The sequence below is a fragment of the Emys orbicularis genome, chromosome 20, assembly GCF_028017835.1.
Source record: "Emys orbicularis isolate rEmyOrb1 chromosome 20, rEmyOrb1.hap1, whole genome shotgun sequence".
Taxonomy (NCBI): domain Eukaryota; kingdom Metazoa; phylum Chordata; order Testudines; family Emydidae; genus Emys; species Emys orbicularis.
The window spans coordinates 16,375,366-16,401,278 of NC_088702.1; the positions used below are offsets into that span (position 1 = coordinate 16,375,366).

Here is a 25,913-nt window from a genome sequence, read left to right on the forward strand (position 1 = left end):
ACAAAGCAAAACCCTGTAGGTAGCACAGGGGCTGGCTATTCCTCCCCTCAGTCAGTCCCTTGCGCTTGTTTGTCTTCCCTTCTGGGGACAGAGTGCAGCCTTCCTTGCTGGAAGGGTTCAGAGCCTTGCTGCTCCTAACTTACTGGCAGCTTCCCTGGTTCTCTCACTCTCTCTTCCCCCCCCCTTCCACGCCGGGGAGGGTTTAAAAAGGTCCCAAGCAGTTGGAGCCAGCTGAACCTAATTAGTTCCCTAGTAACCCCTTGCCCAGCTGAACCTTATTTCCCCATGGTTCTCTCTCTTCAGTGGCTTGGGAGAGGCCTTTTTAACCCCCTGGGACTGATTACTACCCCGCCCTTTGTAGCTGTTTGTCCTGGGTTTGCCACAGTGGGATGTTTGTGTAAAGAGCCTCCACATCCATGGTGGCTAGGATGGTGTTTTCTGGAAGATCACCAATGCACTGTAGTTTTCTCAGGAAATCAGTGGTGTCACGGAGATAGCTGGGAGTGCTGGTGGCGTAGGGTCTGAGTAGAGTTTCCACATATCCGGATAGTTCTTCAGTGAGCGTGCCAATTCCAGAGACGATGGGGCATCCAGGATTTCCAGGCTTGTGGATCTTGGTAGTAGATAGAATAAACCCGGTCGGGGCTCTAATGGTGTGTTGATTTGTTCCTGTGTTAGTTTAGGGAGTGTCCTGAGTAGATGGTGCAGTTTCTTAGTATATTCCTCAGTGGGATTTCAGGAAAGTGGCCTGTAGAATTTGGTATTGGAGAGTTGTCTGGCAGCCTCCTTTTGGTAGTCAGACCTGTTCATGACGACAACAGCAACTCCTTTATCAGCCTCTTTGATTATAATGTCAGGGTTGTTTCTATGTATAGGTCTATTCTATGTATAGGTCCAGACTGTCATTTCGACCCTCAGGAGGAGTCCATGTGGAGTTCTTCTTGTGTTGTTGGTGGGAGGGTATCTGTGTATCAGTGCACTGTTCAGTGTTATCTTGAAAGTATTCTTTGAGTCGGAGATGGCGAAAGTAGGCTTCCAGATCACCGCAGAACTGTATCATGTTCGTGCGGGTGGTGAGGCAAAAAGAGAGTCCCCGAGATAGGACAGACTTCTGCCGGGTTGAGTGTGTCGCTGGATAAATTGACGATATTGCTGGGTGAGTTAGGGGTACCACTATTCTATCGTGGCCCCATGTGGCAGGTAGGATTTTAGACAGCTTGCGGTCCTTTTTCCTTTGTAGAAAGGTGAAGTGTGTAATGTAGATCTCCTGTCTTATGTTAGTAAAATCTGTTTGTGTGGAGGGTTGGTTATTTATGAAAGTCTCCAGGTTGGAGAGCTCTTTTTTGATGTTTTCCTGTTTGCTGTATAGGATGCTGATCAGGTGGTTCCTCAGTTTCTTTGATAGTGAAATTTCCAAAGGCAGGTATAAATATGCAGGCAGGAATCAGTCTAGAGATAACGAGGTTAGTTCAATCAGGGAGGGTGAGGCCCTCTTCTAGCAGTTGAGGTGTGAACACCAAGGGAGGAGAAACTGCTCTTGTAGTTGGCTAGCCATTCACAGTCTTTGTTTAATCCTGAGCTGAAAGTGTCAAATTTGCAGATAAACTGAAGCTCAGCAGTTTCTCTTTGAAGTCTGGTTCTGAAGTTTTTCTTTGCTGTAGGATGGCTACCTTTAAATCTGCTATTGTGTGGCCAGGGAGGTTGAAGTGTTCTGCCACAGGTTTTTGTATATTGTTTCAATTATTTCAAATTTGGTGACAATAGATACCTCCAGACCAGTGGCACCGCTATGGGCACCCGCATGACCCCAATATGACAACATCTTTATGGCTGACCTGGAACAACGCTTCCTCAGCTCTCGTCCACTCACGCCCATTCTCTACCTATGCTACATTGATGACATCTTCATCATCTGGATCCATGGGAAGGAGACTCTGGAAGAATTCCACCACGATTTCAACAGCTTCCACCCCACCATCAACCTCAGCCTGGACCAATCTACACGGGAGGTCCATTTCCTAGGCACCACAGTACAAATAAGTGACGGTCACATTAACACCACCCTATACCGAAAACCCACCGACCGCTATGCCTACCTTCCTGCCTCCAGCTTCCATCCCAGACACACCACACGATCCATCGTCTACAGCCAAGCACTGAGGTACAACCGCATTTGCTCCAACACCTACAAGGATTCTCAAAACTATGATACCCGCACGAGGAAATAAGGAAACAAATCAACAGAGTCAGACGTGTACCCAGAAGCCTCCTGCTGCAAGACAAGCCCAAGAAAGAAGCCAACAGAACTCCAGTGGCCATCACCTACAGTCCTCAGCTTAAACCTCTCCAACGCATCATCAGTGATCTACAACCCATCCTGGACAATGATCCCTCGCTTTCACAGACCTTGGAAGGCAGCCCAGTCCTCGCCCACAGACAACCCGCCAACCTTAAGCATATTCTCACCAGCAACAAAGCTCGATGCCAACTCTGCCCACATATTTACACCAGCGACACCATCACAGGACCTAACCAGATCAGTTACAACATCACCGGTTCATTCACCTGCACGTCCACCGATCTTATATATGCCATCACGTGCCAGCAATGCCCCTCTGCTATGTACATCGGCCAAACTGGACAGTCCCTACATAAAAGGATAAATGGACAGAAGTCAGATATTAGCAATGGCAATATACAAAAACCTGGAGGAGTACAAACAGCAAACAGGAAAACATCAAAAAAGAGCTCTCCAACCTGGAGACTTTCATAAATAACCAACCCTCCACACAAACGGACTTTACTAAAAGAAGACAGGAGATCTACATTACACACTTCACCTCTGTACAAAGGAAAAAGGACTGTAAGCTGTCTAAAATCCTACCTGCCACATGGGGCCACGATAGAATAGTGGTACCCCTAACTCACCCAGCAATATCGTCAATTTATCCAGCTCCACACTTAACTCGGCAGAAGCGACTGTCCTATCTCGGGGACTCTCTTTTTGCCCCACCACCCCCACAAACATGATACAGTTCTGCGGTGATCTGGAAGCCCTCTAGTCTATAAGGTGCCACAGGACCCTTTGTTGCTTTTCATACCAGAGGTTCCCAACATGCTTTACAAACCAACTCCCCAACAGTCTGAATCACTATTGATCCCAATTGCTATGGACCTGCATTCATTCCACAAGTGGAACTCCCTTGGATGGCAGTTGATGTTTTGCATGCAGAATCCTAGAATATCAGGGTTGGACGGGACCTCAGGAGGTCATCTAGGCCAACCCCCTCCTCAAAGCAGGACCAATGCTCAAACTACTGAGCTATCCCTCCCCCGTCATGCTATGGAGATCCACACTGCACATCAGAGTGGGAAATATTGCTGAGTCTGTGCAGAATGAGAGACAAAGCACTGGCATAAGTTCGCATTTATTGTTTGATGGCTATTGCAGTATCAAACTTGGGCCTCATTTGGTTAGTCAATGTACCCAATTATTGTAATGGTAATGGTTTTATTGTATTCCCAATTATTATGATTGTAATTGTTTGCATTTCTGTTTATATTATATCTGGTGTTAGGTCAATTGTAATGATTTTAGTTATACTCACCTGGTTATAATTGTTTGAGATGTAAGATTTTGATAAATAGCCTTTCAAATAAAAGCTCTGGGTTTTGCATCTTTTACTCCTGAGTGGTGCAGATTCATGCAAGCAGGCTGTGATGCGGTGTTCATCCCCAAACAAGGCCTGAAGGGGTAAGTTATGCCAATTTACCTATAGGCTACACATGGAGGAAAGCCAGGAAATGTTAAGGCCTAATTGGCCTAATCTTCATCTCCAGGCCTTGTGTGGGGTGGAAACCCCATCGCACAGGCCCACAAGCGTAAGTACAATTCAGATCTGAGTAAGGGTTGCAGCACTAGGTCCATAAAATATCAAGTCAACCAGATCTCTCTCATCAACATCGAAATGTGTTTGGCCCAGATCCTCAAAGGTATTTAGGTACATAGGCTAATATATACAAAAGGGCCTTAGGCATAGGATGATCAGTGTCACAACACCTAACTTTTAGGCCCCTAGGCAAAGCGATAGGCACCTTTGAATGCAATCCACAAAGCCAGCATGCTAGGAGCCACCTAAGCCATCCAGCGGGAGATGCAGACAACAGGGGCGTATCCTAAGTCCCACGCTTCTCTCAGAGTTCAGCACCTATCTCTGCTAGAGATCCATGAACTGAGGTAAGAAAGGCATTAGGTCACCTAAGCGGTGAATGGGCCTGATTTGACAGGTGTGCTCAGATGCCACCAACTGGATCAGGACTTTTAGATGAGTTTACACAAAACAGCTGGGGTGGGGTGGGGTGGAGAAAGAGAGCAGCTCTCTTATAACCTTTAGCCTAGTGGTTAGAGTACTCACCCAAGATGTGGAAGACAATCCCCCCCATTCAAGTCCCCCCCCACACACACATCCTCCTGAGAGGAAGCAGGGATTTGAACAGGGATCTGCCACATCTGAGGTGAGAACCCTAATCACTATGGTATGGAATATCCTGACATGGGGCTCCCTCAGTCTCTTCTATTAAAGTTTTTCAACTTAAATTAAATGATTCTATATTAATTGGGCTAGACAAAGTTAAATGACACTATAGCTTAGTGATTAGAGCACTCACCTGAGCGATGTAGATCCCTGTTAAAATTCCTTCTCCTCATCAGGCAGAGGAGGGACTTGAACTGGGGGTCTCCCACATCCCATAACCACTAAGCTAAAGATTATAAAGGAAGGTTCCCTCCACCACCTGCAACTGTTGTGTTAACTCACCTAATGGGCCCAATCCAGTAAGCAGCCTCTGGGCATGCCTACCTGATCAGGCCCAGCATGCAATTTAGGTGGACAAATGCCTGTCTTCCCTGGTTTGTGGATCAGCCTGGAGCATAGACAGGAGATGGCGTCTGAGCGCCTGCGGTGAGGCAGCACAGCACATGCACACAGGCAGAAATGTAGGCACCTAGGGTACTCCCTCTGCACATGATTCGCCACTGAATTAGTTTAGGAACGTACAGGGGTAAGCAGCAGTCAAAGGGGAGTTTTGTGGATCTCAGTAGGGCCTAAAAATGGGACTTAGGCACCTAAGTACCTTTGTGGATCCCACCTCTAACTCCTGTCAAAGTTAGATTCAAGACTCACAATTTGTTAGACCACTCTGTTTATTAGCACAGCGCTCTGCTAATACATTCAGATAATGTGAGCACCATGCAAGACCCACACTACCTTATTTTATACAGATAAAAAGGGCGAGAACTGAACAAGAGGACAAAGAAAGCAGAACTGACAAGTTTACCGGAGGCTACATATACATATTCAATTTCCTTACTAACTTTAACAGATCTCCGGCTAATGTTCCACCATTAGCTTAAGCGGACTCATTGTTTATGCCTTAATGTTCCTTTTCCTGACACCTGTATTTCAACATTCCTTATTTCTGCTTAAAGGTACATACAGCATTTCTTCAATCCATTCTATTTTTACAATATAATTCATTCTACTTTCACAATCCCTCCTTTTGGTCAAGCTACGCTATGACCAACAATTACTGGGTTCCACATATTAACCGTTCTTTATCTCTTTGTTCATCAGCGATATTCAAAATCATCATATTCGCACTCTGTTTTGGGGCAGTCACCTGGGTGGCATACCTTACACAATTCTGGATACAACAGGAGATTAACTGAAAACATACAAAAATCATTAGGTTCTCGTGGGAAGGACCCTAGCACTCGGAATTCTGGGAAGAGTCGGGCGGGATAACAGATACCTGACCAGTTAGCTGGTAACGCAGTATTGGTCCCACAAACCCAATGATGGCCTATTAAGGCCGGGAAGGGTCGGTTGCACCCATTTGTCACATAGGTGCCTGCAAAGAAGGAGTAATATCCTCCAAAGGGCACAGGGTAATTCTCCTTACGAGGAGTGGTGTTATTTGCATGGCATTGAAAGATTGTATTGTTTTCACTAAGGTTACTATAGGGGGAACATGAGATTGATTTTTCTGTTTGATACCAGGACGAGAAAAAATTCATATGCCCATACCCGGCCCGCCACTCTTTAGTTTTGTTCGAATAATCCCATACACCATTGGCCACAATATGCCGAAGGCAACGGCTTTTTCCCAGATCCAACCCTGTCCCATTACATACCCAACACCAATGACCTTTTCCCTCCACCACACTTATCCATTTAGATACATTTATTCCCACTGCTTCCCAAGTGTCATTGCTGTTCCATGTTTTGTTAAACGGACGAGGTCCTCCAGTGAGATCTGGGGAATTGAGTGGGATTGCCAGGACAGGAACACCAGCTTGAGAGTGGGCTGGGATGTGGCTGCAGACCCGGCAATTAGAAATATTAAGGGTCTGAGCTATCCACACTTGCTGCTGGATAAAAGAATTGTCATTGTGGACTTCCCGGACCTTAAGACACCAGCAGCCAAGGAACAGGCGCCACCAGAGGCGCATGTTGGAGGCAAGGCCCTGCTAGTTCTGACAACCTCAACTGAGGGAACCGCAGTCACGGTTTTACATCCACCAGGGAGCAGGCGCTAGGCTCGCTACTGCTTCTTCTTGCGCCTTGCTTTAGGTCGTCGTCTGCTTCTGGCAACCCTTACGAGAGTGTAGATTGTAAGGTATTGCAGGCTGTTCCTCTACGTCTTCTTCTTTAGTCAAAATTGACTCTGCGTGGTTCTGAGGTGATGATTGGTTTGCTGGGGATGGTGCCTTCTTACACTGCGAAGCATGTATCCACGCTGCGATGCCAGATAGTTTAACAGCCGTCTGGGTAGTAAGCAGTACCTGATGAGGACCCTTCTACCAGGGCTCCAAGGCGTGTTTTCGATGATAGTGCCGTTCGTAGATCCAATCACCTGGCTCGAGGTCGTGGCAAGCGTCAGAGGTGGGTTCCGTTGGCCAGGCAGCTCAACCCTGTGAATGGAAGTGACTTACGGCTTGCATTAATCCCTTGCAATATTGAAGGAGCGTACTGTGAGTCGAGTTCAAGTCTGGGACTGGAGTAATGGTAGCCATAGCTCGCATAGGGCGTCCCATCACAATTTCAAAGGGACTCAATTTATGCCTTTGGGATGGAGTGGATTGCATTTCCATAAGGGCCAGAGGTAAAGCCGCTGGCCAACTTAACCCTGTAGAGTCACAAATTTTAGCAAGCTTATTCTTAAGGACACCATTTCGTCTTTCAACTACACCTGCGCTCTGTGGGTGGTAGGGACAGTGCAACAGGTGTGTGATATGTAATACACGATCCAGGTGTTGAACAAGTTGTCCAGTAAAATGTGTACCCCGATCACTGGACAGAGTGGCAGGAATTCCCTTGGCAGGCATAATATGATTTAATAAACATTTGGCAACAGACAGTGAGTCAGCCTTTCGACAAGGAAAGGCTTTGATCCAACCAGAAAATAAGCATACCATAACCAAAATAAATGCATATTGTTGACACTTAGGCATTTGTACAAAATTAAGTTGCCAATGCAAGAATGGTACTTGGGGCAGGCCCCGGAACCCCTGAGCCACTTTTACAGGTTTACCAATATTGTGGCTTTGGCAAGTGGTACAGGCGGCACAGTGACGGGTTGCAAAAGAGCTGAAATGGGGGGCCCACCATCCTGCCTTAGTTACAGCACAGACCATCCCCTCCTTTCCGACATGTGAAACACCGTGTAGCAGGGTGGCCAGTGACGGGTAGAGTGAAAAGGGGGCCACAAAGGCGCCAGCAGGCGAATGCCAAAGGGAATCAGGATGTAGAGAGCAACTGGGCAACCCAGGAATCTTTTTCGGCTTCTGGGTCAGAGTCTTGGAGCAGGGTGAGGTTAGTGAGGGACGGCGATGGTATAGAAACAGAAAGGGAACCTAGGAATGCATCTGGAGAAGGTTCTATGGCAGCAGCATGTTTAGCAGAGGCGTCAGCAAATGCGTTACCCTTAGCAACATCAGTATCCGCCATCGAGTGGCCAAGGCACTTAACAATAGCTAGGGCAGACGGAAGTAAAACTGCATACAGGAGAGCAGCGATGTAGGGGCCATTTTTGATAGGGGTACCGGGGGAGGTAAGGAAACCCCGAGCTTGCCAGAGGGTGCCAAAGTCATGTACAACCCCAAAAGCGTAGCGGGAGTCAGTGTAAATGGTGGCGGAGCATCCCTCCGCCAAAAAGCAGGCACAGGTGAGGGCAACTAATTCAGCAACTTGCGCTGAGGTTACAGAAAGTAAAGGCGCAGCTTCTAGAGTTTCAGAGAGTGACACTACAGTGTATCCTGCAAGGAGACGACCTTGGTTGTCTCGAAAACAGGAACCATCAGTAAACAAAACAAGGTCAGAGTTAGGGAGAGGGACATCAGAAAGGTCAGAGCGCGGGACGATGACAGCAGAGACAGTTGCAAGGCAGTCATCGGGATCACCGTCATCAGACAAAGGAAGGAGAGTGGCAGGGTTTAACTGAGAACAATGCTTTATGGTGATATACGAAGCCGACAGCAGTAAAAGTTCATACCTGGTAAGGCGGGCGGTGGAGAGGTGGCCTGTGTTATGTTGTAGCAGGAGGGTTTCACAGAGTGAGGTACCATGAGGGTAAGAGGAGAGCGGAGGACAAGGGATTTGGACATTTCGACAAGGTACACTGCGGCAGCCACAGCATGCAGGCAGGGGGGTAAGCCTTGGGCAACAGGGTCCAAAGTGGCAGAGAAATAAGCCACTGGGCGGTTTTTGTCTCCGTGCATCTGAGTGAGGACTCCCAGTGCACACCCAGATTGCTCGTGGCAGAAAAGGGTGAAGGGCTTAGAATAGTCAGGCAGTCCTAAGGCGGGGGCAGAAGCCAAACCCTGTTTGAGGGAAACAAAGGCAGAGTTGGCCTCAGGGGGCCACGGCATGGGGTCAGGGACAGAGACTCGAGTGAGGTCCTGGAGAGGTTTTGCAAGGGAGGCATATTGGGGAATCCATTGCCTGCAAAATCCAGCCATGCCCCAAAACTTTCGGCCCTGGTGTGGGGAGCGGGGTCGGGGAAAGCTGAGGATAGCTTGGACGCGGGCGGGAGAAAGTGTACGGGAACCCTGGGAGAGGAGAAAGCCAAGGTATGTGACGGAGGCCTGACAGAGCTGTAGCTTAGAGTGAGAAGCCTTGTGACCCTTCTTTGCTAGGGCAGTAAGGAGCACTAAAGAATCAGTTTCTGAGGCAGACAACGAAGGGGAACAGAGGAGTAGATCATCTACATATTGGACTAGTGTGGACCTGGACGGAAAAACAAGGTCAGCAAGGTCTCGGGTTAATGCTTGGGAAAAGTAAGATGGGCTTTCAGTATACCCCTGAGGGAGCATGGTCCATGTGTACTGTTGCCCCTTGTAAAAAAAGGCAAAAAGATACTGGGAGTCAGGGTGAACCGGGACAGAAAAGAAAGCAGAGCACAAATCAACAACAGTAAAATGAGTTGCACCTGGTAGGATAGAAGCCAGAATTGTTGCTGGGTTAGGGACAACAGGAAAGGCGGGTATAACAATGCGGTTAATGGCTCGAAGATCCTGAACAAACGGCCACGATTTACCATCAAACTGGGAGGATAGGGGTGTTACAGGGGCTGGAGTAGGGGACAATAATGCCTTGTTCCCACAGGGCGGTCATGACCCGAGCAATGCCAGCCTCTGCTTTGGGGTTTAAAGGGTATTGAGACAGGGGTTTAGAGGAGTCAACAATAATGCAGACGGGGTCAGTATTTAAGCGGCCCACTTCAGATGGGTGGGTTGGCCACAGAAAAGATGGGACCTGCGAAATTAGGTGTTCAAGGGACGGGATGAATGGGTAACAGGGAACTGGAGTGGAAAGGGAAGTTTCAGACAGCAGGGAGGCCACAGAATGGCTCAGAGAGGACTGGGGTATTTATAAGTAGACACCATCTGGGGAACAATAGATGGTACAGCCAAGTTTACATAACAGATCCCGACCCAAAAGGTTTACCGGAGTGGAATCAGAGAGAAGGAATGCATGATCCGCGGAAAGGGGACCAACTTGGACCGGTAGAGATTTTGAGGAGAATTACTCCTGATGCAGACCAGTGTAAATGAAGGGGCAAGGAATGAGGCTGCCTGTGCTCCTCCTGCAGGATTCAGTGTTTCTTAGACACTGTTTCCCTTTGATCTTTACTACTGTTTTCTCACAGCCCTGTGGCCTCTAAGATTGTAGCACTTCTCATTAAGTCTAATAGTGTTCTTTGTTTCTTAAGGACGTTCTTACTTTTCCTAACGCAAGAACAAAATACTTAGCTTCTCCATCTCAAAGAATATTCCCAATACAGGTGAATTTACACACATCACATGCTTTTAACTTGGATAGTTACATTATACTCATTTTACAAGGTGGGCCCTTAGGGACAGAGAAGTCAAGTGACAGGACTAGCATCACAGTGGGATTGCGTAGGAGTACCTTACCTCTTTCTGCTGGGTACAGTTGCTACCTCAGTCTCCCACTTGTTCCCAGCTTGTCTGGCAGGAAGGGCAGTTTTGTGCTCTAGGCATACTGGAGAAAGTCAGGCTACACAGACTTCCACATAGGAAAGTACCTGGGGGGTGCGTAAAGCCCACTCTAGAGCTTCATTCTCTGCTGTCTCAAAGAGGGTGGTCTATGAAAACCCAGTCTTTTTATTAATGGACCCCACCTGCCCCACTGCCAATCTCCCTCTGACCTGAATTAACCCCTTCCCTGCTCTCTACTTGTATAAAGCTTCTACTCACCATTAGAGGGAGTAAGGGCTAGATCTAGAATTAGAACTCAGGAATTCCTGCTTCCATGTTCAGAGCAGCATCTTGCACTGCTCTCAGCATCAGAAAAATGAGGTGCATTGTCAGGCTTTACAAAAAACCACTCTTGTATTGCATTCGCACAACTCCACCACAGCAAAATGTTGTTGCATTCAAATTTTGTGGTGCAATAGACATTGCTCGTGTGCTGTTTTTTTGAGTGTAAAAAGTAATCAAAATAAAAATAAAGTATATAATAAAATACAGAAGAGAATATCTGGATTATTAAACAAGAAAATTGGCTTTAAACATACAGCAGCTTGGGTTCCTGCACCTCCTCTAGGAGCCAGCCCAAACTGTGTTTCTGCCTTCAGTGTCAGAGTGGGGAGGCATATTTCTATATTCAGATATACCCATAGCATTTGTGTACACAAACTGTACCTGGAACTTGGTTCCTCTCTCTAATTGGCATAACCTTCCTGTAGGGGTACCTATTATATAATGAACTGGTATAAAATAGGATTATTGGTTAATATGTATGGCCCATAGATTTAAAGTCAGCTCCCTGAAAGGCAGTGAAACCATCTAATTTGGTCTCTTGGCCCTGTAAGAATTCAGTCAGCTGCCTTGCAGAACTGTTGAGGGGGATACAGAAGAAGGATACAAACAACTGCAGCAGGAGTCGCAGTATAAAGAGCACTATAGTAATCAAGCTAAAATTGTCCTAGTTAATGTATGACATATGTCCGATTCCCGCACAAACTAATTATTTCACCTCTTTTGAGGAGCTGAGGCAACAAAATGATAGAGTACTGCTTGCTGCTTGAGTCCAAACATGCTCATGGTGATAGAGAGCAAGCTGTCAGGAAGGGTCCTTCTTTGCAAACTGACGTAATGGGTTAGACCCCAGCTTACTGGAAGGTGAAAGAAAGTTACAGCACATGAATGGCCATTTTAATCCCTTTTCTCAAGACTGTAAATGCTAACTTGGACTGATCGGAGAAAATAACCATCCAAAAAATGAAGCGGAGTCATGACACGCCGAGGTGGCATTCCATCTTCTCAGAAAGGGCCCAGACTAGGGTGTCCAGTCTGTGAAAGAAATTTACTGAAACATCTCTCACGGTGAGATTTTATCTGTACTCAATTGTATTACTGTATTAGGCTTAGATTTGCGTGTTTTATTTTATTTCGCTTGGCAATTCACTTTGTTCTGTCTGTTACTACTTGGAACCACTTAAATCCTACTTTCTGTATTTAATAAAATCACCTTTTACTTATTAATTAACCCAGAGTATGTAGTAATACCTGGGGGGGGGGGGCAAACAGCTGTGCATATCTCTCTATCAGTGTTATAGAGGGCGAACAATTTATGAGTTTGCCCTTTATAAGCCTTATACAGGGTAAAATGGATTTATTTGGGGTTTAGACCCCATTGGGAGTTGGGCATCTGAGTGCTAAAGACAGGAACACCTCTGTAAACTGCTTTCAGTTAACTCTGCAGCTTTGTGGCACGTGGTTCAGACCCTGGGTCTGTATTGGAGCAGACGGGAGTGTCTGGCTCAGCAAGACAGGGTGCTGGAGTCCTGAGCTGGCAGGGAAGGCAGGGGCAGAAGTAGTCTTGGCACATCATTTGGCAGTTTCCAAGGGGGTTTCTGTGATCCAACCCATCACAGCTGTAGCTCTCATTTTCTACCACCACAGAGAAGTTTGCCAGCCCAGCTTCACTACTACAGACTCTGGCCAAGCTGTAAGTGCAAGTGCCCTGGAAATCAAAGGCCCGTCCGTCAAAGGTCAGATAGTGAGGGTCACCAGATGCTACACATTTGCCAAAGCATGTGGCGTGGCAGCCTAGGATTCCATTCTCCACCCTGCACTGCACATTGGCTCCGCAGGAGGCCTCCTGGCACTCAACGACCCCGCTGTGTTTGCACCGGCACCGTTCCTGGCAGGAGGCGCTGGGGTAGAACTCCTCTCCCTTCCTGTAGTACCTGCCCTGGTGCACACAGACATACTGCACGACGGGGACACACCAGTCTCTGCTCAGGAGGAACCCGGCGTCACAGAAACAACCTTCGGCACAGGGGGCGTCACAGCCATCAGGCCCCTAAAGGCTGTGGCAGGTGGCAGGGCAGCCGCTCCCACAGAGCTCGTAGTGTGAGTTACTGGGGCAGCTGGCACCTGCAGGAGAAGATCAGAGGGAACGTGCAGATGGGGGTGAGAGAAAGCTTCTTAAATTAAGGCACCACCGGAAGAGAAGGTGCAGGTATCACTTACAATAGTGTTGTTCGGGGGAATTGGGAGCCAAAACTCCTGGGTTCTAGTCATGGTTCAGGGAGGGACGTGGGGTCTACTGGGTTAGAGCAGGCAGGGCTGGGAGCCAGGATCTAGCCAATCAGAGCTGGAGGGCTTGCAATCAGGTTTCCTGGGTTGTACTGCCAGCTCTGGGAAGGGATTAGGATCTAGTTGCTTAGTCACAGAAGGGCTGGGAGTCAGGACTCTGGGGTTTTCTTTCTGACTCTTGGAGGGACATTTGGTCTAGTGGTTAGAGCTGCAGACAAGGGGACGTGTTCCAAGTTGAAACCCAAATTCTGGAGTGGGCAGCTGTGTATGGTTTAGTGATGGAGGACTTCGATGGCCAGGGCTGCGTGGCGCTGCAGAGCTGTGGGTGCTTCAAGAAGTGGATATATTACAAGGTACCGCCCCCTGCTGGGGGTATTAACTCCTATAAGTTCACTTCCTCCACACCCTGCTCTCATCAGCCATGTTGACTCAGACCATTGTCAATTGCCAATGGCAATATAGTAACTCCTCACTTCAAGTTATCCCAGTTAATGTTGTTTCATTGTTACGTTGCTGATCAATTAGGGAACATGCTCGTTTCAAGTTGTACAATGCTCCCGTATAACCTTTGGCAGCCACCTGCTTTGCCCACTGCTTGCAGGAAGAGCAGCTCGTTGCAGCTGGCTGGTGGGGGCTTGGAACCAGGGTGGACCGGCAGCCCCCCTATCAGCTCCCCGTTCCCTTAAGTTCCCTGTGTAGCAGCTTCCCAGCAGGCTACCAACTGCCGGCAGTTCAGCTGTCCCTCCCGCCACTGCCATGTGCTGCTCCTGCCCTCTGCCTTGGAGCTGCTCCTGGGAGCCTCCTGCTTGCTGTGCAGGGGAGTGGGAAGGAGGGGAGCTAATGTCAGGGTGTCTCCCTCCCCCCTACTCTTGCACCCCGGTTACCCCTTCTGCATATAGAGCAGGGTGGGGACAGGACCGGGCTCAGGATGGAGAGAGCTTGCTAACCGCAGCTGCTGTCTCAACTTCCTGATTTTTGTACTTAGAGTGGGGTCAGCATACTTAAGAGGGGCTATGCACATCTCTCTCTCTCTCCCACTCACACAGGGTGTGTGTCTCGGTCTCTGTCTGCCACGCTGTCTCCCCTCCCTCTATTCGTGCTGCCTTGTAGAGTGTGGGGCTACGTTAACAACAACGTGTTAACCCTTGAGGGCTCAGCCGAATGCTAGTTAATCATTTAGCAGTAAGGTATTCCCCAGGAAATAGCCCACCCTCTTCCACCCTTTAACTTCACCACCTCAACCAAGCTTCATAATCATCATTGCTGTGTACAGTATTAAATTGTTTCTTTAAAACTTATACTCTGTGTGTGTGTATATAGATAGATAGATAAAATATAGTTTTTTGTCTGGTGAAAAAAATTTCCCTGGAACCTAACCCCCCCATTTACATTAATTCTTATGGGGAAATTGGATTTGCTTAACATCGTTTTCTAAGTATAACATTATGGTGGAGAATTGTGAAAGGGGGAATATTGGCATATGTTGTGGTTATTGTGAAAACTGGCGTGCACACCGCCAGCTCTAGAAGGCTTGGCACTTCTATTTTGCCAACCAGGCAAACTCTGAAGGATATAGGAGTTTGTCCACCTCCTGGCCTTGAAGGATATATATATATAGGTAGAGGTAAAATATACATGTAAAAATTACTATATGCAAATTACCTAACTGATAGAGGAAGGAGAGAACTGCCCATAATTGGCAGCACAAAGGAGCCACAGATAAAGGACATATCTGGTCAGCAAACAAACTACCTGAAACCAAAAGACTCAAATTATGACCCTCCAGAGGAAGGTGGAAGGAGTCAAACCTAAGAATAAGAGGGGGACAGGTTAACCCTAAATAGAAAAATGCAGTATGCAGTGCTGAAATCTGAAGACAAATACAAAAGTGTTCTGCTTATATACATGACACCCCTACCTTTTAATTCACCAAAAGCCCAAGGATATAATTCATGGTATAACAAGATACTTTTAATAGATTTGATGTTAATATTAAACATTGGGATAAATGTAATGTTAATAAGTACCCCTTTAAGGTCATAGGGTAATGATGCTTCTCAACTATTACCTGTGAATAAATGTAAAGCTTAGCACAGCAGAAAAACCATTATCAACTTGGTCTTCTGGATAAGAAGGGAAACTGAGGTACACCACCTCCTGAATTTAATGACTGAACAGTGGGATAATTTCCCCTAAACCCTTAAAAGGTAAAAGACATTGAAACCTGGCCTGCCTATAGAACAAAAACACAGGAAAATATGGGGGTAATTCCTCTGTTTTGCCTGAAATCAGCAAGGCTATTTGTAAAAGAAAGGGATATTTTAAGCAATAATCTGCCACCCCAAAAGGGGTAGAAACATGGTGTTTTTGTCTTTCAGAAAATCACAAAAAGCTGGTACCAACTGAAGAGCAACCCAGAATACCATGGATCTACTGTCGTAACAAAACTTGTGTTTTGTGTTGTGTTGTTTGTCTTGTTGCTAGCATTGTTATGTATTGAAAAATGCTTTTAATGCAGTAGTTTAACTATATTTTCAGAAGCCAATGTTGCAGAAGGGTGGAGGTCAAGGAATGCCAGTCTGTTAACAGGGAAACATCCTCAGGTAGCAGACACAATATTAGGAGGGATTGGTTTTGGAGTAGGAATTATGAATACTGAACCTGGAGGTAATTAAGAATAAATTAAGCTCTCTGTCCCAGCTACAGGACAGCCTGATACAGAAACAAATACATGCTAATGTGGATCTAGTCCAAATAAGTCTGGGTAATTTGAAAGCTAGATGGAATATGTGGCTCAATGCCATCACCTGGCTGCTGTATAGGAAACAGATGGAAATTGAAAACCATACTGCTATAGCCATGGGATGTACTGAAATGCAGATACTTGCTTTGTCCACCTTGGATCACGAAATGTTTTGGGTAATAGCGGGAAACACTAAGGTTTTAATACACTTCTAAAGCAAAGAAAAAGATCATTGATACTTATCAATATGAATGGATGCAGTATGTTTCTAGCATGGTAAGGCCAGACCTTTTAATTAGAGAAATTGTTGGTAAAATTGCACCCCAACAGTCTCTGGAAGCAAGGATATGGAAAGTTAGTCCACTCCCCATATTGCACATGGGATCTTTCTTGCTACCCCGGATCTCGAGCCAGTGGGCTGGGGAGGGAGGGAAGCTATTGGACACCAGAGGTTGAACCGAATGGACTCCTCAAAAGTGGGTATGTTTGTCCTTACCTATTGCCCCAGAGCCCTGTACCAAAGATATATCGCTGGGATCGTGTATGTGGGATAAATTGGATAATGAGACCAAGGTACTGTATAATGGGCAATGTGTATGTGTGAATTCTTGGGAAGAGGTCTTTTGGGAGATGAATGTAAATGCAATGTAAGTACTGTGTTTACCAATTATCACACTTACTATCTACCACAGCCAGAAAAATGTCATCTTACTGTGAGCACTAATGGCTCCTCTGGGAGGGGGAGGGGACGGAGCGGCTGCGTTGGTTGGAGCCGTTAGGGAGCAGCTCCGGCAGGGGAGGGAGCCAGATTAGATTAGATTAGAGAAAGGGAGAGACTCAATATATTGTTAGGAGGATGGATTAGATGGATAGGGAGATTAAACAGATTTAATAGATGGGTAGATCAATTAGATGGATTGGGTGATTAAATAGATTAAGTGGAGGATACGTGGCTAAAATGGATGGAGAGATTAAATGGATGTAATAGATGGATAGGTTTGTATTGGCAATTGTAATCAGTCACCCTGAAGAAAAAACGGTGGGATTTTTTTATGACTAAAAAAATTTCCCAAATTGAAAATTTTTTGGTTTTGGAATCAATAAAATTTCATTTTCAAAAACTACTTAACCTGCAAATGGGAAACTGAAACATAGTTTAAAAATGTTTTTTTAAAAGGAAAATAAAAAACGAACAGAATGAAAATGAATTCAAAATTCACCATTTGGGGTTTGTTTTCAATCAGCTCTACCTGTAAAGTTCTTTAGAGGGGCGGGGTTCTGCAGGGCTACTTCCAAGACTGCGTGTACGACTATTGCTTCTTCAAAGGCCAACAAGCCGTGATATGCCAGCTTATCACCAGCTATACTGCAGCCTGCCAGGCCACCGGGGTCACTATATATGCCTGGAGGACCAACTCCTTCTGCAGTAAGTGGAAGCAGCTTGGGACCGCCTTCTGGGATGAAAGTTAATGTACGAGGGAAAGAAAACAGGGTCTTTGCTCAAGGGAAAGCCAAGTTGGTTGGTGTTCAGGGAAGGGGATACGAGATGTTTCTCCCCTAGGGGGTGCAGGCTTTGATCCAGCCCCAGGGTAGGGGGACTGGCCAGGTCAGGGTGGGCATGGGAGAGGATATGGGGCTTTTCCCCTCTAGGGGGCACCAATTCTGATCTGATCCCAAGACAGGGGAACTGACTGGCTCAGGAGCAGGGAATTGGAATTCAGGGCCTGTCCCCTGGAGGGTGCAAATTCCAATCCAGGCCCTGCCTAGGGGTAGAAGTTGACTCAGTGTGGGTTGTCCAGGGATATGGGGCCTGTATTTCATGAGTGTGTGGGTCTCATGCAGGTCCTTATTGTACAAATGAGCCTGTCACAGAGCTCATGCTAATATCTGGAGTTGCCAGTGTCAGAAGAGGCCAAGAGCTGAAGGGGCCATGGAGACTGAACTTTCCTCTGACAAGGGGTCCTGCAACAACATACTGGCAAGGCACAGTATGAAGGAAGCTTGCCTGGCAGCTTCCCATACTGCACCCAACAGACTCCATTCTCCAGGGCTGTCATCAGGCTCCCTTCTCCAGCCCTTACGTTGTTACATAGTTCAGAATCCAGCTAGTTTTCTTTTATGGGATGCTACCGTCTTGTTGTTTCAATGACAGGTCTCTCCTGTGCCCAAAACAGCCACCGTGAGGTCTACGCCCGGGGCTGCCAGTCGACCTGTAGCAGCCTCTATGCCCCAGTTCAGTGCTCGGCCCAGTGCTGGGACGGCTGCGTGTGTGATGAGGGCTTTGTGCTCAGTGGTGATGAGTGCATCCCTATGTCCCAATGTGGATGTGTCTACCTGGGATTTTATTATAAGGCTGGGGAGACCTTCCACCCAACGTGCCAGGAGCAGTGTGTGTGCCAGGCCAGCGGAGATGTGGTTTGTAAAGTTTTGTCCAGCCTCCCTCATGAGGAGTGCAAGCTGGTGAACCTGGCAACCCTACCTACAGCGATGGCTCATGTCTTGCAAGGCAGGGCCCGGCTTCCTGCTCCAGGCATTGTGACCTGGTGCATGGGGTAGTAGAACCACTCAGGTTTGGCCCCTCCATTAGACAAGGCAAAACCTGAGTGGTACCACTACCCCATGCACCAGGTCGCAACACCCGGAACGGGGGATGCAGAAGCTGATGTTGCAGGAAGGGTGCAGGGCAGGCTCACTCAAAAATATTTCCCCCCCTTCCCCTCTGCCCACTGGGGCCTCCCATTCACATCGGGTATTTCTGTTTTTGCACCCTTGGTTTCATGCTATCTGTGGGTGCAAGTGAACCCATCAACCCATGCTAAAGCCACCACAAATGCAAAACAAGATAAAAATCAATCATTTAAAGCACTCTGATTTAAAGCAATCCACCCTGCCTCAGATGCTGCAACCAGCTGGTATAACCTGTGCTTATCCAACACCTGGCCCAGAGACCGTAAAGGGGCCCTCAGACATTCCGTACAATGGACTCACGTACCTGTGAATTTCGAATCATAGTAGAACAGCACTATTGAACGGCCCTTTTCAAACTGCCACTCGACCCTGGGTGTTCCGCTTTGCGATACGTACGCAGTACAGGGTATATCAATTGCTGGAAAGAAACAGCAATAAGACAGCATTTGCACTGCACCCCAAAGGTAATGTCATGTAATAAGATCCTATTTGTAAACACTTGGCAGAGCTAAGCCACGAACATATTTGTTTTAAAATGGACTGGGAGCCAGATTTTCATTTATACCCAGGACCAATTACAACGTAGTGTGAAGGGATCATCCTTCCTGAATCCCAAGGGCTGGAAAAAATGCCTAACAGTGAGAGGCTTAGAGAGCTGTTTAGTTCATTGAAAAGAAGATTGCCAGCTAACATGATTATGGCATACAAGTACGTTCTCGGAGGGGAAAAAATACACTAAAGGGCTCTTGGGTACAGAAAGGCAGAAGAACCACCAATGGCTGGAAAAAGCCAGACCTGTTCACAATATTGTATTGTTTTTAAAAGAGTGATTAACCATTGGAACCATCCAGGGAAGCGATGGATTCCTCAACTCTTGATGCCTTCAAATCCGGCCTGGCTGCCTTGCTGGAAGAGATGCCAAACAAGTGATTGGGCTCAATATAAGGGTAAGTGGGTGAAATTATCTGGTCTGTGTGATGCAGGAGGTCAGACTAGATGATCTAATGGTCCCTTCTGGCCGTAGAAATCTACCATTTCTTGAGGGCTACCATCTTAAAGTCACATGGGTCTGAAAATGCAGCCTAGTGCTGACATGCAATACTAAAATCACTGGAACAAAAACATTAACGAGCTTTTTCGTTCACTTTGTGCATTTGGCAGCACTTTGGGTATAGTCCGTTTCAATGCTGCCTTGTCTGGTCAGTTTATGTGGGTCTTTCAATCAGCAAAGGGGCAGAAATTCACTTATGAAAGCTTAAAATAGGAAATTAATTGTGAAGCTGCAGAAACTAGCAGGGACAAGAATTGTATCTGAATCTACTGGGAACTCATTGAGATTTACTAGATTACAAATCAGTGTTCCTGTAAGTGTCAATCCAAAATTAACAATAAATTAGAAAACTGACATCATAGTGACAGCCCGAAGGAGAGTGGAGCTACATTTCGCTCCTTCTTGAATGCCTGGGAGACTAGAGATGGAGTTATCACGGGCAACTGACATTTAAAAAAAAAAAAAAAAAAAAAAAAACCCAGGGGTAAAATTTTCAAGTCACTTGGGGCCAGATTTTCAAAGGTATTTAGGTACCTAAAGATGCAGGGAGGCACCTATTGGGATTTGTAAAAGTGAAAGCAATGGGAGTTATATTTCTAGCCCACCTAGGTGCTTTTGAACACCCACTAGGCACCTATCAATAAGCACCTAAATACATTTGACAATCTGGCCGCTTAGGCACTTGTTTGAAAGTTTTACCCTAGATTTAGTAGTTCAACTTGCCAGAGGCCATTCCCGATTCTGTACTAATTCAGTCATCTTGTTAGGGCTCAGTCATTATCTCCACCCTGAACCTCATCTTTATGCTCTGATACAACAGCTATTAAGCCCCAAACTTTCAACTACATTTCATCTGAGACATGGACACTGGAATCTCTGGAACAAGAAGTACTTGAATTTCAAAGATTCAATACTCACCAAAACTACTATAGTATTGCTTTGAGTGCAGAAAGACTCCAAGTGTATTTACTACTGGAGGGAACAGTTTCTTACCCTACAGTAGCTGTGATTCTTCGAGATTTAGTCAGTGTGGATCCCACAGAAGGTGCACATGTGTCTCATGTGCACGAGTTCAGATATTTTGAATAGCAGTATCTGTTCAGGGCTGTAGTAGACAGAGAGAGCCTGGAGCACTGGGCCTGGTGCAAGATCTGTGTCCTGACCCAGAGGCTGTGAACCAAAGTCAGGCCGTGTATTAAAGCAGATGCTTGTAAGTTCACTATTCAGTACGTGAACTTGTCAAAGTTGTTGCTAGTGTACTAGGCACTAGATATTTATGTAAATATATTCCAGCTAGTACAGATAAACCATCTGATCTTGTACTAGATTGGGGTGTGACAGAATTATGAATAGGGATATTTTCTCCAAGACATCAGGAACAAGGGGAGGTAAAAAACAGAGGTCATGGAACATAAGGTGGTACGTAAGTTATTTATCTCAGCCTACAAATGTCGGGGTACCTCGCCTTAACACTTTGTGTGGCCTGGGGGATAGCAGAGACTGCTGCTGCTGACCAGGCACTCATGTGTTAGTGTACCTGTAACCACAGAGCTAGGGCACTAGGACTGTGCCCTGAGGGCAATAAACCTGGCCGAGTGCCTTTGTCACCTTACCATGCCAGTGGTCATTCTTTATGAAAAACATCGAGGTCCGCTGAATGAGCATTATCTGCTGTTAGTACTGGTAACACTGAAGCTCCAAGGACTGAAGCACTGAGCAGCCTGAAGAACGTTACCAAGGCAACGACATTTCAGCCTTCGACATCATTTAACAAGGGCCACGCATGACCTTCAGCTTCCTCACAACTCAAAGCCCTCTCGCGGTCCCTTCCAGTCCTAGAATCTATGAATTAGCTGATGACTCCGAAACTGGCAATGGAAGGTGGCTCGTGGGATCCGCCCTGACTGCAACATCTCGAAGAACCACAGTTACTGCAGAGTAAGGAACCAGACTGTTTTCTAAAAGTATCTGTCGGTGTCGATTCCACTGTAGGTGACTGGCCATCAGTGTCCCCTCTGGATAGTGGGAACGAAGAGAGCCAACTGCATCAGTCAAATAGGGATTGTAATACTGCTCTCCCAAACTTTACATCTGCCCTGGCAGCTAAGTCCAATGCATAATTCTTGACAAAAGCCAGTGTTCTGTATCAGGATCTCCTAGACTTGTCTAAGACAGTCCATCTGTGTCATTCACCCAGCCAACATCCGGGCAGTCAGGTGCAGGGACTTCACGTCTGGACAGAGTATCTGGCCAGGATGCTGGGAGATCAGGTCTGGACAGGACTGGTGGCTGAATGGACACTGGCAAAAGGTCCATTGGCCAAAACTGCCTGGGCCAGTTGGGAGCTACACGAATGATTGTGGCTTTGTCTCTTGATTTTGGAAATCATGCCGAGACCAGGGGAATCAGAGGAAAGGCAAACAGGATACCTGGACTCGATTGCAGAAGAACAGTGTTGGGAAATATTGCCAGGCTCCTGCCCACTTTAGAACAGAAATGCTGACTCTTGGTGTTTTCCTGGGTGACAAACAGGTCTATCACAGGAGTTCCCCAATGGTGGAATCTTGGCGCAATCATGGATCTCTGCAGGGACCACTCCCGACTAGCTATGGATTTTCTGCTCAGCAAGCCCACCAGGTTGTTGCCTACTCCTGGGAGATGGAGAGCCATTGGGGTTATCCTGTGTCGGCGGCACCGTGTCCAGAGCTTGAAGGCATCCCCATAGGGGAGACACGTGTGCACCTCTTTGCTTGATGATGTAGTGTGTCGCAGGTCTGGTCAGTCAGGATGTGCATGGTGGAGTTCGGGAGAGCAGGTAGGAAGGTTGCACAACCTTCTTGTTTATCAGGTGTTTTACTGGGGAAAAAGACCAACTTGAGCCTGAGCTAGAGCAGCCGCAGGTGAAACCTGGCAAGCGATGTCATGTATGTGTACGTTAACATATGTCCCCACAGCTCCAGACACATCCGCATTGTCACAGTCTGGTTTGATTCTATCCCAAGTACTAAAGACTACCCCTGTCTCCAGGAAGGCTCACTCTGACTGATCCAGAGTCAGTCAAGGCTCCTGGGAACTCTATTGCCTGTGGTGAGATAAGAGATTTTTTCCCCTAGCTCATCAGGAGGCCCAGCTGAGAGAATAGGGATAGTGTGTAGTCCAGGCTTTCCGCCATTTCCTCCTGGGATCTGCCCCCATCATCCAGCCGTCGAGCTGAGGGTAGAGGTGAATGAGCTGTTGCTACCGCGAGGCACTTTGTGAAGACTCGTGCCACGGAGAGTCTAAAGGGCAGAACGTTGCACTGATAATGATGGGGCCCCCACTGTGAGCCCTAGGTGCTTCCTGTGAGCTGGATGGATAGCGACGTGGAAGTACATGTCATGTCAGCAGAGAGCCACCAACCAGCCTTGAGCCTCAAGAGATGGGATGATGGAGGCAAATGTCACCATCCTGAATAGGATACAGTGTTGTATATGTCCAATCTTCTCATGTCTAGGATGAAGCTTGGATAGGACGAAAACTCCTTTCTTCTTCAGAAGAAGAAAGAACAGGAGTATAATCCTCTTCCCCAGTACTCCATAGGTACCTACATGCCATAGAAGAGATGAAGCAACTAGTACACTTCTGTTTGTAATAGGTTCTCATGACAAGGATCCCTGAAGAAGGATAGGGCAGGGGGTAATGCGTGGAAATGGATAGGGGAGCCATGGACAATTTCTAATGTCCATTTATTGGCTCGGATGGCTGCCCAGGCCCAGTGGAAAGGCAGTTCCTGAAGGTGGACGCAGGCTCCACACTGACTCCAATGCAACTCCCAATGCTCCTGTCAAATCTGCTGCCTCAGAGGGAGTCTGGTGCACAGAGGTGATGGGTGTCCCCAGGAGTATCTGAGATTCTCTTTGTGGGTAACTCTGGCTGTCAATCCCACTAGTAGGATGGTGTCCTCTGCCTCTGCTTGGGCTGCTACTTGTAAGGGTTCCTTTAGGTGTGTAAATCCCTAAGAATCACAGAGCTTTCCTTGAGGGACTGGAATACTTCGTTTGTTTTCTGCCTGAAGAGCTCCATCCCATTAAAGGGCAGGCCATCTATTGTGGCCTGTACCCACGAGGCTGTCTCAGTGACGACCGTGGCCATACCAGATGCGTTCTTGGCCGCCTGTAGGAATGCTCTCACGACCATCTGGCCTTCCTTGATTAGTTCTTTGAACTCTTCCTTGTTATCTTGAGGGATCTTGGATAGGAAGGGAGTGACCCTCTCCCAATTGAGATAGATGTATTTGGTGAACAGAGCCTGGTATTTGCCAGCTGGAGGGAGGCTGATGAGTATGCCGTATGTCCATGGAGATCCAACTTTTGGGGTCTTTGTCATTAGGCATGCCTTTCGTGGACTGTGATTTCTCCTGTGCTGAAGAAGCCAGGAACTCTGCATTTGAATGGACATAAGTGCGTTCAAAACCCTTTGGGGGCACTGGTATCTGTTCGCCACCCTTTTCAAAGTGGGAGGAAAAGTGCCCGGCATTTGCCACAGTCCTTTAGCCAGTTCCAGGAGCCCCTTGTTAATAGGAAGGGTGATTCTGGCCAGCATCATGGTGCTCAAAATAAAGACTTCTCTTGTATAAATGTAGTCCCAGTATCCAAGGTCTCTGCATGCAGAAAAGGAGGTCTTGAAAAGTTTTAAATTCAAATCAATCGCTGGGGCCGGGGCTGGTGTCACTGCCTTGTCCTTGAGTGGAGATGGGGGTCGTTGCGATCCCTCCCTTGCTTCCTGCTCTTGCGGGCCCATGTGTGGTTCTGGTGTGGGTGGCCTGGTTAACGATGCCACTGGGGAACGGGATCGCCTCCTTTCTGGAAACATGGGAGAGGGAATCTTGCTCCCAGACACAAGAGCTGATGGTCCCCAGTAAGGCTAAGGTGACGTCGTATGGGTACTAGGCTCCCCAGCCACCTCTTTTGGGTCTGTGACATTATCTGATTAAAATATGACCATGTAAACCATTGTTGCTACCACTGTTCTAGAACTGCAGCAAATCTTATACAAAGTATGACACATGGCCAGAAAGGGTTAAGCAGCTTGCAGGCTATATAATCCAAAGCCAACCTTTAGAGAGTTAGAAGAGTATGCAAATGGTAATTAGGGCCATTCCATGGTAGATAGATTTGCATTTCAAAGTTCTAGCCTATGTTGTTAGAAATTAAAGGTGATACTAATTTTATGTTTACTTATATCTGTTTACATGGCTAACATTAAACAAGTCAGTTCCTGTCTGTCACTATAGCTGAGGGGTAGGCAACCTATGGCTTGCGTGCCAAAGGCGGCACGCAAGCTGATTTTCAGTGGCACTCACGCTGTTCGGCTCTTGGCCACTGGTCTGGGGGGCTCTGCATTTTAATTTAAATTTTAAATGAAGCTTCTTAAACATTTTAAAAACTTTATTTACTTTATATATAACAATGGTTTAGTTATGTATTATAGACTTATAGAAAAAGACCTTCTAAAAATGTTAAAATGTATGACTGGCACGCGAAACCTTAAATTAGAGTGAATAAATGAAGACTCAGCACACCACTTCTGAAAGGTTGCCAACCCCTGCTATAGCTATTGATTCAGAGATCAAAAGGGGATATTAACATTTAGATGAGTCTTGGGTGAAATAATGTCACTGTCTATATGTCACTTTAAAGTTTGTGATAGACTGCCTAATGGATAAACTGCCTTATGTAAATCCATGTAGCTAATTACCTGTAATGCTTAGGAAATAGCTCCACTTCAAAGTATCCGTGATTGCCTATTGTTCACCTAAGGGCCCCGAACTGTAAAAATGCCTTGGGTCCCAATCCTTTTTTAATCTCAGATCTGCTTGATGCTTCATGCAGGGGAAGCTTAAGCCCAAGACAGACCCCAGTCCTGACTGGACCACCCTGAATATAAACATTGGACTAGAACCTATGCACAAATTCTGAAAGAACTCTTTGCAACTACAAAGCTCACCATCTCTGCTATGAATCTGAATCTCAAGAACTGTACTCATGACTGTTTGGATACTGATCTTTTAACCAATACACTCTCTCTCTTTTCTTTTTTAATAGAGGTTTGTTTGGTTAATAAGAACTGGCTGTAAGCGTGTATTTGGGTAAGATCTGAAATATTCATTAACCTGGGAGGTAATGTGTCCAATCCTTTGCGATTGGTAGAACTTATTTATATGATGAATAAGATGTTCAGTAATCCTCATCATATCTGACTTGCGCCTCTGGGTGGAGGCCTAAGGCTGGGTTGCTTTAAGGAAACGGAGTTGTTGGCTTCTG

At 46.7% G+C, this 25,913-nt stretch overlaps 1 pseudogene; it reads right to left on the reverse strand.

Moving 5' to 3' along the window:
- Positions 1-25,913, reverse strand: part of LOC135892673 (junctional adhesion molecule A-like) — an 80,262-nt pseudogene that overhangs the window by 31,539 nt on the left and 22,810 nt on the right.